This window comes from Theropithecus gelada, chromosome 6, assembly GCF_003255815.1.
Source record: "Theropithecus gelada isolate Dixy chromosome 6, Tgel_1.0, whole genome shotgun sequence".
In the NCBI taxonomy this organism is placed as follows: Eukaryota; Metazoa; Chordata; class Mammalia; order Primates; family Cercopithecidae; genus Theropithecus; species Theropithecus gelada.
In genome coordinates, this window is record NC_037673.1 from 71030531 (window position 1) to 71043487 (window position 12957).

General features: G+C 38.7%; 1 protein-coding gene and 1 non-coding gene across 2 annotated transcripts in view; one reads left to right on the forward strand and one right to left on the reverse strand.

Moving 5' to 3' along the window:
- Window positions 1-12957, forward strand: part of POLK (DNA polymerase kappa) — an 88469-nt gene that overhangs the window by 11034 nt on the left and 64478 nt on the right. The window lies entirely within an intron of this gene.
- LOC112627241 lies at window positions 9781-9841 on the reverse strand. Its single transcript, XR_003120091.1, has one exon. It is a non-coding gene; the product is annotated as a U7 small nuclear RNA (small nuclear RNA).

Sequence of the window (12957 nt, forward strand, 5' to 3'; positions counted from 1 at the left end):
ACAGAGCATAGGAAAAACAGGATCCCTAAGATTCTGTTATGCATTTTAAATTAATAAAGAGGATGAATACATTCAGATAGTAATTGTAGGATAGAATCAGTTTTATTCTTTAAAAAAAAAAATCCTTTTTTCTTTGGAAAACTTCTAAGAAAATAAGATATGAAATATTAATGTTTACAAATAAAGTTGCTCAAAGAAGAAACTCAGAAATAAAAGACCCTGGTGGTATATAAGGGCTAGTGTAACTACATTCTTCAATTTTATTTTACAACCAAACCTGAGTTGGTTTATATTTCCTTCCCCATCTCAGGGTTAGCTGTTGTAATTCATTACAAAATAAGAATAATTTGCCTAAATAAGATACTCTTTATCTTAAAGGTCAAAGCACATCGTAATATACTGCTAGTTGATTTATCTTTGTCCAATCTAGTAAAATTTTTTGCATTACAAAATAGAAAATATTATATATGAGTGTATTTATTAAATACTTATCCATTGGGATATCTAAATGTCATTTTAGTTAGAAATACCTAAAATATTAAAATCATTTTTCAGGTTTCCATATAAAAAAGGTATGTCTGTCATGTAGATCACACCATAGAAATCAGTTCGTAGTAGAACCATACTGTGTAAATTGCAATCTAAGAGAATTACCAAGGACCAAAGTAAAGTCAAGGGGATCAATGACTAATATGCAGTAATATTTACCGTAGCCCTCATGCAGATATGTGAAAAGATGTGTAAAGTTAAGAAATACCTGTAAACTCCAGATACAAAGGCTTTCTGCAAACAAAGACCTTTGCTTCTTTCTAGGGATTATTGCTAGTTTTATTGTGGAATGAGAACCCAAACTGTTTTGTGATTAAGTTAAACAGGTACATGATTCAAGGTAGGTTTTGTAGGTTATGTTCTTGAAAGAAGGCCTGGGAATTTTTAAAGCCTTGGAAAGCCTTGGTTGTTTTTTGTTTGTTTGTTTTTGCTTTTTTGTTTTTCACTAAAGAGTGTTTTTTGAAAACTAGAAAACAATTTAAAATATGCATAATGAGGATTCTGGGGAGGTGCATCTATGTTGCATGTCAGAGACAGATAAAACTTTAAGATTGTAGGCTGGGCGCCATGGCTTAAAACTGTAATCCCAGCACCTTGCGGGCCGAGGCAGGCAGATTACCTGTGGTCAGGAGTTCAAGACCACACTGACCAACATGGTGAAACCCTGTCTCTAATAAAAATACAAAAATTAGCTGGGTGTGCTTTCGGGCGCCTGTAATCCCAGCTACTCAGGAGGCTGAGGCAGGAGAATCACTTGAAACCAGGAGGTGGAAGTTTCAATGAGCCAAGATTGCGCCACTGCATTCCAGCCTGGGTGACAAGAGTGAGACTCCATCTCAAAAAAAAAAAAAAACAAAACAAAAAAACAAAAAAAAAACTTTCAGATTATAAAAAGGGCAGATAAGAGGAAGCAGGAATAGGAGGAGGTTCTCATAGAGAATACAAGAACCTGTTTTATCTCTGTATTTTGAAGATAGGGGTGGACAGTTCACTGAACAGGTTTAAATCTAGGAACTGAGTCAGTTCCAGGTGCCTCCCTTAAATACTTGAGGGTTGAATGACTGTGTTAACCCATCTGAAACCAACCTAGGATTAAAATTTTAGAAGAGACTGGAGTTTAATTGACTGCTCTCCTCGCTTTGGATCTTGGAGAAGTCAGTGCTGTCAGCAAACATCTGTTTAAACATGTGGAAAAGCTGCACTTTGGAGAGCAAAAGTTATTTTAGTACTTTAGGAATATGAAGTAAATTATGTATAAGTTTATTTGCTTTTAAATTTTTGAGAAACTTCTTCTTCCAATAGGGAGAAGTAAGCTCCTGCACATGACTGAAAACCTAGAAAAAAAAAATACAAACATCAATTACTTGTGGGGTCTGGAACAAAAAGCAGATAGATTTTGGAAGGTATCAAACTTTGACAAAGCAACCCTTACAGAATGAGATTCTCATTCTTTGCAGCTTTGCCTTGAGGGCAGACACAGTATGGCATAACTAATGTTCCACTAGGAAGCCCCTCATTATTCTGTCCAAAAGAACCAGGGAAAGGGGGCCAGTGCTACCAAAGAGTAGGGAAGGAACCCAAGAAAAGAGAGAGCCAGAGAATGAAAATTCTAAATGCCATATAAAAGCTTCACCTGACTCTCTGACTGGCATAGTCTACATGCATGCCCAGGGCAAATTGAAAGCAATCTGAACTGAGATCTGAGTCTCTCTCCTCACCAGACATAGAGAGTTTTCAGTTAGGGTTTATTTGCCTGCTAAAACAAAAATATTAACACTCTTCAGAAAGGTTAACCAGAATCCAGAGTTCTTACAACATAGCATTTACAATATCCAGGATACAATTACTTGATATATGAGCCAGGGAAATGTGAACTATTTTCAAAGAAAAGACAAGTCAGTAGATGATAACCCCAAGATGATCCAGATGTTGGAACTATCTGACAAAGACTTTAACGCAACTATTAAAACTGTGCTTAATGAAGTAAAGAAATATGTTTGTATCACTAAAAAGAAAGGAAATCTCAGCAAAAAAGATAATATAAAAAATCAAATGGAAACTGTAGAACTAAGAAATACAGTATCTGAAATCAAAATGATGTTACTAGATGGACTTAATAGCAGAATGGAAATGACAGAGGAATTGGTCTGTCAGTTCGAAGATAGCAATACAAAATAACCAATATGAAGAAGAGTAAGGGAAAAGATTAAAAAAAAAACAACAGAAAAGGAAACTCAGGTACCTGTGGAACAATAGCAAAGGAGTAATAACAGGAGTAACAGGTAATTGAACCTCCAAAGGGAGATGAGAGAGAGATTAAAGGAAGAAGAAGAAACAATCGTAATGGCCACAACTGTCTCAAAAAGGGAAAACATACATAGAGGAACAACAATTTTGAGTGATCATGGCCTTAGCAGAAATAATGGAGGCTAGAAAACAGTGGAGCAACATCTTTAAAGTACTAAAAGAAAAAAAAAAAACTGTCGATTCAGTTCTAAATCTGATGAAAATATCTTTTGAGAATGAAGATAAAACTGGCATCTTAGGCGTAGTTGTATATTTGGCATACTGATTAAGAATGCGGGCTTCGGAGACAGAATCTGGATTTGAGTTTCAGCCTGAGTACCTCTTGCGATCATGGGTGAATTATACAAATTCTCTAACCTCAATTTCCTTATGTGTTAAAGATACTTTAATGAAATATCTAAACTAATGAGTAATCATGAGTAGCAATGAGAGGATGCTTCCTAAGCACTTAGTATCTGCTTGACAAATGGTAAATTGTTGGAAAACATTAGTTACCATTTATATATGCCCGTTTTTAGCTTTCATAGTAAATATAACCAACCTTTATAGAATTTCGTATTTTCTATTTTTATCTGTTTCATTTTTGTTCAACTTTAGAGAGGTTGGCTCTATCTTGAAAAGGGAAGGGCGAGACTCCGTCTCTTTAAAAAAAAAAGAAAAAAGGGAAGAAACCACTGACAGTATTGTAAAAGAGAAATCACTTTTACTACTGCTTTGACTTCAGCAAAAACAAAATTTAGGAAGCTCTTATTTTCAGAAAAGGAAATGAGAGGGGACATTTTTCTGTCTTAGAAAACAATACCCTCAGCACCTAATTAATAAGATTTTTGCTATGTAAATTAAGCGTTATCCAATCATTCTTTGTCCCAGTTGGTGCCCTTTTGTTTGTTTTGTTTGTCTCCTTATTTCTTTTCTTTTTCAATATTTTTCATGGTATTTTAAAACGATAATTTAAACAGTTGGAGATAAACTTCTGATTTAATATGACTTTTTTTTTTTGGAGACAGTCTTGCTCTGTTGCCCAGGCTGGAGTGCAGTGGTGCCATCTTGGCTCACTGCAACCTCCGCCTCCCAGGTTTAAGTGATTCTCATGCCTCAGCCTCCTGAGTAGCTGGGATTACAGATGTGCATCACCACACCCAGCTAATTTTTGTATTTTTAGTAGAGACGTGTTTTGCCATGTTGGCCAGGCTGGTCTCGAACTCCTGGCCTCAAGTGATCCACCTGCCTCAGCCTCCCAAAGTGTTGGGGATATGGGCATGAGCCACCGCACCTGGCCTAATGTGAATATTTTAATACCTAAAACCATTTATTTTCCTTTGAAGTAAAAGATAGAGGTATCTAAAGTAGATAAAGAGAGTCAGCTAGGTATGTGGAGTTTATCTCTCAGTCTGATTGGAGTTTTAATGTTCATAAGCATAAACCATAAGATACCCCTTTTGACTTTGTTTCTGTATTTGATATGAATGGTAGTGAAGGATATTGTGTATTAAATTTGGCTTTTAAATATAATTCATTACATAAAAAAGTCTCCAAGGAGGTTATGCTTTGTTTTATTCCTTCTAAAAAGAATTATATAATCAAACATGTTTTTTTTTAATTCCAGTTGTTGGAAATCTTAAGATGTTTTTTGGCCAGGTGCAATGGTTCACACCCCTAATCTCAGCACTTTGGGAGGGCAAGGCAGGAGGATTGCTTGAGCCCAGGAGTTCTAGAGCAGCCTGGGCATGTGAGACACTGTCTCTGCAAAAAAATAAAATAAAATTAGCTAGTTTTGGTGGTACACACCTGTGGTCCCAGCTACTTGAAAGGCTGAGGTGGCAGTATTGTGTGACTGTACTCCAGCCTGGGTGACAGAGTGAGACACTGTCTCAAAAAATATTTTTTATATATATATATACACACACACACACACACACATATATACATGTGTATGTGCATATATATGTAGTTTTATTCTTAGATCAACTATTTGGACTTTGCTGTTGACATACATACCTGCTTTTCTTCTCTTAACCTGGTAGTTTTGCTTTCACTTAAATTTTTAATTCTTTTTATAAGGTATCTCAAAATCTTTTTGGAAAGGAATAGATAACCAGGCAGGCTGATAGGTAAGAAGACCACTTAAGTGTTAAAGAATTCCTTGTGTATTCCTTAAAATATCTGTCTTATTAAGACCAGTGCCTAAAAATGTATGGGCACAGATATTCATCACAGCATTTTTTATAATAGAGAAAAATTAGAAACAACCTAACTGCTGTCATTAGGGAGCTGTTATATAAAATATAGTTCAACCATACAGTGTAGTACTGCACAGCCATTAAAAATAATATTAGAATATTGGTACTGTCAGACAAAGATTTTGAAGCACGAAGTTAAAGTTCAACCATCCCCAAATGGCCCAACTAAATTCAGATACCCAGACACATCATGATGGCATGGAAAATTTCCTTTCATACAGTCTTAAATAAAGAACACAGACTGCAAAACGATATGTGGGATGAAATCAATTATGTCTAAAATGTATAGATTACACACTTATGCTCCATATAAGTAGAAAAAATATGGAAGAAAAAATGATTCTATAGTTCCATAATTATTTAAATAAAAATAATTCTATGATTAAGAGGGGGAAAAAGGTTACAAAGCAGTATGAATAGCATGATGTCATTTTTGTATAAAATATGTGAGGAAATAGACATAGAAGAAAGTATGAAGTATCCCAAAATATTATATTAATGATCATTCTCTCTGGATTGTTGCATGATATATTTATTATCTTTGTTTCCCTTTTATGCATTCTGATATAAAATTTTTTTGTAGCAAACATGAACTTTTATCATTGGAATAAACATTGATGCTATATTAGAATTAGAGTGTGTTGGAGCATGGTGGCTCATGTCTGTAATTCCAGCACTTTGAAAGGCCTAGGCAGGAGGATCACATGAGGCCAGGAGTTCGAGATCAGTTTGGGCAACATAGCAAGAACTCCACTCTACCAAAAAAAAAAAAAAATTCACGCAAGGTGGCACATACATGTAGTCCTACCTGCTCTGGAGGCTGAGTCAGAAGGATCACTTGAGCCCAGAAGTTTGAGGTTACAGTGAGCTATGATTGTGCCACTGCACTCCAACCTGGGCAACAAAGCAAGATCCTGTCTCTTAAACAAAAATAGAATATAATGAAATAGATATTATAAAATATAAAGTTATGTATTTTCATTACATTAAGTGAATATAGTTATCCCTTGATATCCATGGGGGATTGGCTCCCGGACCTCCCACAGACACCAAAATCCATGAATGCTCAAGCCCCTGATATAAAATGGCATAGCATTTATATATAACCTTTATATAGTCTTCCATAGACTTTAAATCATCTGTAGATTCCTTAGAATACCCAATTGTGTTAGTCCATTTGCATTGCTTTAAAGGAATATCTGAGACTGGGTAATTTATAAAGAAAAGAGATTTATTTTGACTCATGGTTCTGCAGGCTATATAGAAAGCATGGGGCCAGCATCCGCTCTTGGTGAGGGCCTCAGGAAGCTTCCAATCATGGTAGAAGGCAAAGGGGAGGCAGGCACATTACATGGAGAGAGCAGGAGCAAAAGAGAGAGGGGGAAGGTGCCACACTTTTTTTAGCAACCAAATCTCTTGTGAACTCTGAACTCAGAGCAAGAACTCACTTATTAACACAAGGAGGGCACTAAGCCATTCATGAGGGTCATAGGTCATGACCTACCCCCATGACCCACCCCCATGACCTAAACCCCTCCCACTAGGCCCCACTCCAACATTGGGGATCACATTTCAACATGAGATTTGGAGAGGAACACACACAAACCATGGATGCATGGTTTGGATGCTATATAAGTGATTGTTATACTGTTACATAGTATATGCTATACAAATAGTTGTAAATGCGGTATAAATAGCTGTTATACTATTGTTTAGAGAATAATGACAAGGAAAAATGTCTGCACATGTTCAGTACAGATTAAAAAAAAATTTTTTATATATACAATGTGTTGAATACACAGATGTGGAACTCATGGATATGAAAGGCCAAGTACACAGATTATAATCTTGTAATATATATATATAAACATATCAAAATGTATACTGGAGTATGTAGAGATCTTTTAGATTGAAATAGTGTAAAAAAATACTTAATACATTTCAATTATATAAGTACATACATATAATTGAGTATAAATGTATACACATAGATGAAATTGTACCCTTCATATCCAGTCTTACGTTCCAGGAGATACAATAGAACTATCAGCACAAATTTTGCAGTAAATCTTAGTTCACTCAAATTCACATGAAATGGCTAAGAACAATAAAAACTTACTTTTTATGAATAATGCTTTCCCTTTACTTTCCCTTTTCCTTTAAGTAGAAATATAGGGCCCTATTTTCTTGATAGTTGATTTTTCAGTTTTTAGGTTAGGTAATGTCTGGAGAAAATAAGCCATTTTAGATGCCATGATTATTGAAGAAATTACCCTCTGGATTACTGGGAAGATCTCCAGTTGATCCCAAATGTGTTTTTCTTTATGTTTCTCACATTTCAGGGTATTCAAAAAGCTGAATCTATTTGTATTTCTCCTCTATATCGATGATCTTCGTTTCTGTCCATATTCTGAATTCTGTCTCTGACATTTCAGCCTAGTTAAGAACCATTGCCTGGGAACTAGTGGGTCGTTTGGAGGTAAGAGGACACTCTGGCTTTTTGAGTTGCTAGAGTTCTTGTGCTGGTTCTTTCTCATTTGTGTGGGCTGATGTTCCTTCAGTTTTTGATGTTGCTGTCCTTTGGATGGATTTTTTTGCTTTCCTCTTCTTTGATGCCCTTGGGGATTTGATTATGGTATAAGGTGGATTCAGTTGACGAGATTTGATTCTAGTCTGTTCCTGGGTCTTGGAGGAGCGCCCTCTGATGACTTTCTCTGTGCCTGCATTTTTTTGGGGGGTGTTCTGGTCCACAGAGCTTCCTCAGTCAGGGTCCTCAGTTGGCAGAGAGGCTGTATTCTTGCCACATCAGCCCTAATCTACTATCTGTGTGCTTCCTGGGGAAGCATGGGGTTGTGCCTGCCTGCAGAGTTCAGGTGGAAGTGGGAACCCTGGATTAGAAGTTCTAGTAGTTGTGGCCCATCTGGCTATAAGAGGCAGGGTGGGTAGAATTGCCTGCTCTGCTATCTGGTTGTTTCCATGGCAAAAAGAGGCTGCACCCCTTGGCACATTCAGGCAGAAGCAGGACCACTGGTCCAGAAGCTAAAGCAGGCATGGCTCACCTGGCTACCAGTGGTGGGGGTGGGTGGAGGCACCCACCCTGCCCCCTGGGTGTTTGCTGGGACAATAGGAGGCTGTGCCCATCAGTTGAGTTCCCACAGAAGCAGGACCTCTGGGCCGGAAGCTCTAGCATGTGTTGCCCCCCAGCTGCCAGAGGCAGGGATGGGCAGGGTGGCATGCTTTCTTGTCTGGGTGTTTACTGGGACAACAGGAAACTGCACCCTCCTGCTGAGTTCACACAGATGTGGAGCCCCTGGGCTGGAAGTTCTCACAAGCATTGCTGGCCTGACTACCAGTGACGGGGGCGGGTAGGGTCATGTAATTTGCTGTCCCGGTGTTTCTTGGGATGACAGGAAGCTGCGTCCTTCAGCTGAGTTCACACAGAAACAGGACTGCTGGGCAAGAAGCTCTAGCAAGCATTGCCTGCCTGGCTACCTGTGGCAAGGGTAGGTGGAGTGGCCAGCCAAATTCTGGCTGAAGCAGAACCACTGGGCTGGAGACTGTTGCTGAGCCCCATCCAGCAAGGAGTAGTGGAGAAATACTGCTTTCAGGCACTGCAGTGGCGGCCTCTACTGGGGCTATAACACTGGTGCTGATCTGCTCCAGAGCCCAAGGCTTATAGAGGTCCACTTGGACTTCAGAGTTGCCTCCACCAAACATCCCAGTGGCTCTCTGCCTCAGTCTGGAAGCGTGAGGATGGGGGGCACAGGGTGGCCAGGGGGAATCTCCCATTCCCAGTCTTGCACAGGTCCCTGTGGAAAGTGTGAATCCCCCTGGGGGCTCTCACTCACCCTTTCAGGTGTGGTTCTCCTGACTCTGTGCTCAGCCCAGACAAGCTGGTGCCCAGCTTCATTCCTCTGTGCTCTCTGTGTTCCCCTGCTGCCTCGATAGATCCCAACATTGTTTCTCAGATGATCAGCCTGCAGGGTCAGTGTTCACTAGCCCTTTTGCTTATTCTCTGTGAGAGCAGTGCACATGAGCTGCTTTTAGTCTGCCATCTTGGCCCCACTAACCTAACCCATTTTTAGATGTTACATTCCATCACTTCTACTTCTGCTATATTCTATTTGTTAGAAACAGGTCACTTAATTACACATTATGACATTAGTTGTGTCTTTTGTGCTTTCCTAGCATCTATGAAGTATTATTGAAAGTAATTATTTTAGTAGTGTTAGGAAATGTATATTTTATAATAATTATTTTAGTAGTGTTAGAAAATGTATATTTGCAGTTCAAATTTTATTTTTTAGTGTACTTTGTAGTATAGAAATAAGTACTTCATATGCTGGCAATTACCGTTAACATTTTATGAATTTTCATAATGCTATATATATCATGTGCACATTTTTTAAGCCTTCTTAAAATAAACAGCATATTTAGATCTCATTAATTTTAAAAAAGTTACTGGTAAGTCTAGACTGCTTTTTATTTTATGAAAAAAATTAAGCTAACATAAACCACATATTGTGATAGTTTGATGAACTAATCTAGCTCGGTGTTTTGCAGTATTTTTTAACCCATGCTTTCTTTCATAAACCTTCCATTCGTGTTTTTTGAAACGTCAAAAAAAAATTACTGAATACAAACCAAGTTATAGTATCTCAGAGGAGAGAGAGATATCATCTCATCAAGCTTTCTGGTGAAGACCGGAAAACCTGTTAGACAAATTCTGAAAAACTGTAACAGTCATCTCATCAATTGAGAATAATTATTTTTACTAATTTAGTGTAAATCCCAGATGCTGTTGTTTATTATCAGATGCTTTTTATATAATATATGTTTAAGTGGTTCTATTATTTATTTATTTATTTATTTTTGAGATGGAGTTGTGCCCTTGTTGCCTAGGCTGGAATGCAGCAGTGCGATCTCAGCTCACTGCAACCTCCACTTGCCGAGTTCAAGCAGTTCTCCTGCCTCAGCATCCTGAGTAGCTGGGATTACAGGGTACGCCACCATGCCCAGCCAATTTTTTATATTTTTAGTAAAGGTGGGGTTTCATCATGTTGGCCAGGCTGGTCTCAAACTCCTGATCTCAGGTGATTCACCCACCTCAGCCTCCCAAAGTGCAGGGATTATAGGTGTGAGCCAACGTGCCCGGCTATTTAAGTGTATTTTTGTAGTGTAGTTATTTGTTAATAATAGTTTCCAAATGGACTGTCAATATTTTAAAAGTAAAGCTCTTTTTAACAGTGTAATCTTAAAAGAAAAAAAGATTATTAAGAATTTTTTTTTTCTTCAATTTATTGGGCAGGGGGAAGGTATGTGATTATGTTTCTAAGTCATTTTGGCTTAATCACTCCAAGACCACAACCTCTTGCTGATGTTTTTTTATCATGTTTGGCAAGTCCCAAAGCAGTGTTTTTGGGATGTTTAATTTTTTTTGTTTTTAGTATTTAGGCATGTATGATATGACTAGGAAGAAAATAGAATAATGATTTTCAGAGCTTATTTGCTGTGGAAACCATCTTTTAAAATTCATCAGTAGTAAACAACTGTTATTGGCGGTCTTTGAGTTGGTAACAATCGCAATGTATGTTAGTGTTCACACAAGTATTTCTTTTTCTGTTTCTTTTCTTTTTTTGAGAAAGAGTGTCTCTGTCACCCAGACTGGAATGCAATGGCACTATCATGGTTTACTGCAGCCTAGACCTACTAGGCCTCAGAGATGATCCTACTTCAGCCTCCCAAGTAGCTGGGACAGCCAAGCTACTCTTTAAATTTTTTTGTAGAGACAGGGGTCTCACAGTGTTGCCCAGGCTGGTCTCAAAACCCTGGGCTCAAGCAATCCTCCCACCTCGGCCCCTCAAAGGGCTGGGATTATAGGCATAAGCCACCACACCCTACTCACATAAATATTTCGAAGGAATTTGGAGAATCAAATAAATGAAGTTTACTATGAGCTTTCCCTTTTTTGTAGGTTACCCATTTATTCTTTTAAATTAGTGATAGAATACATATGAAAAAATTATAGAAGAGCTGTAGAGTAACATTAGTAGAACAGAGATCTAGGGAAATACTTGAGATTTTTATCTAAAATTTCATTTGAACGGGGTTATGTTGCTAAGGAGTTTTAAACCCCTGCCATACACTATAAGAGCTGTAAGAAAACTAAAAAGTCAGGAGCAGTGGATCAAGAAACAATATCACGGTTAGAACTCAGAAGAAACTTAGGAGCAGTTTGGCAAAGGGGACAATTGAAAGGATCATTTTTCCAGGACAGGAAAATAATAATAGCTTACACAACTCTTTTTGATTTTATTAGATATTTTCCTTCCAATAGTGTGGAGTGTAGTGTAGAGATAAATAGCACAGTATCTCAATTTCTTATTTGTAGTGTAACCCTACCCTATTATCCTGGCTTCTGTTGTAATTTGTTTTTTTTTGTTTTGTTTTGTTTTTTTGAGACGGAGTCTCGCTCTGTCGCCCAGGCTGGAGTGCAGTGGCCGGATCTCAGCTCACTGCAAGCTCCGCCTCCCGGGTTCACGCCATTCTCCTGCCTTAGCCTCCCGAGTAGCTGGGACTACAGGCGCCCGCCACCACGCCCGGCTAGTTTTTTGTATTTTTAGTAGAGACGGGGTTTCACCGTGTTAGCCAGGATGGTCTCGATCTCCTGACCTCGTGATCCGCCCGTTTCGGCCTCCCAAAGTGCTGGGATTACAGGCTTGAGCCACCGCGCCCGGCCTGTTTTGTTTTTTTTTTTTTTTTTTTTTTTTAAAGACACAGGCTTCGTCGCCCTGTCTCTTAAAAAGTCTTGCTCTGCCGCCCAGGCTGGAGTGCAGTGGCATAATCATGGCTCACCATGGCCTCGAACTCCTGGGCTCAAGTGATCCTCCTGTCTCAGCCTCCCGAGGAGCTGGGACTACAGGCACATGTCAACACATCTGGCTGTTTTTTTGTGTAGACAGGGTCTCAGGATGTTGCCCATGCTGGTCTTGAGTTCCTAACCTGAAATGATCCTTCCATCGTGGCCTCCCAAAGTGCTGTAATCACAACCCTGAGCCAGGAGAAATGTTTTCTCCTTTTCTAAGGACATTAGTATGAACTGTCCCTTAAGACCTGTGCACTTCAATGAAACAAAATTAGTCTGTTTAGCATCACTTTTATATAGATAGATATTTTTGCCTATAACTAGCGCCCAAAGAAACTCCCAGCCTATCTCCTTCATGTTGATCAACATTCCAAGAAACAATCAACTCCTATAAGATAAAAACTTAGATTTTCACACTTATTAAATGTCTTGAGTATGTTTATTTCTGAGTTAAAGTTTTCATTGTTAAAGAACCTGGAAGGCTTTTTATAAAATATGCACCTCATCATCCAAATAGAAACTTAAAAACTTGGAGGCTGGGCACAGTGGCTCACGCCTGTAATCCCAGCACTTTAGGAGACTGAGGTGGGCGGATCACCTGATGGCAGGAGTTTGAGACCAGCCTGAACAACATGGAGAAACCCCGTCTCTACTAAAAATACAAAATTAGCCATGCCTGGTGGCGCATGCCTGTAATCCCAGCTCCCCAGCTACTCGGGAGGCTGAGGCAGGAGAATCGCTTGAACCTGGGAGGCAGAGGTTGCTGTGAGCCAATATTGCGCCATTGCTCTCCAGCCTGGGCAACAAGACGGAAACTCCGTCTTCTGTCTCAGAAAAAAAAAAAAAGCTTGGGGCTTGGGGAATTTACCTTTGAATTGACACTGTAGGTAATATGTTTATATCAGAATATTATTCATCCTGTCAAAATAAGATAATTTCCGCTTACTGTTCTATAAGAATGAATTTAATGTCTTTAGGATGAAGTAGAGTATAGGT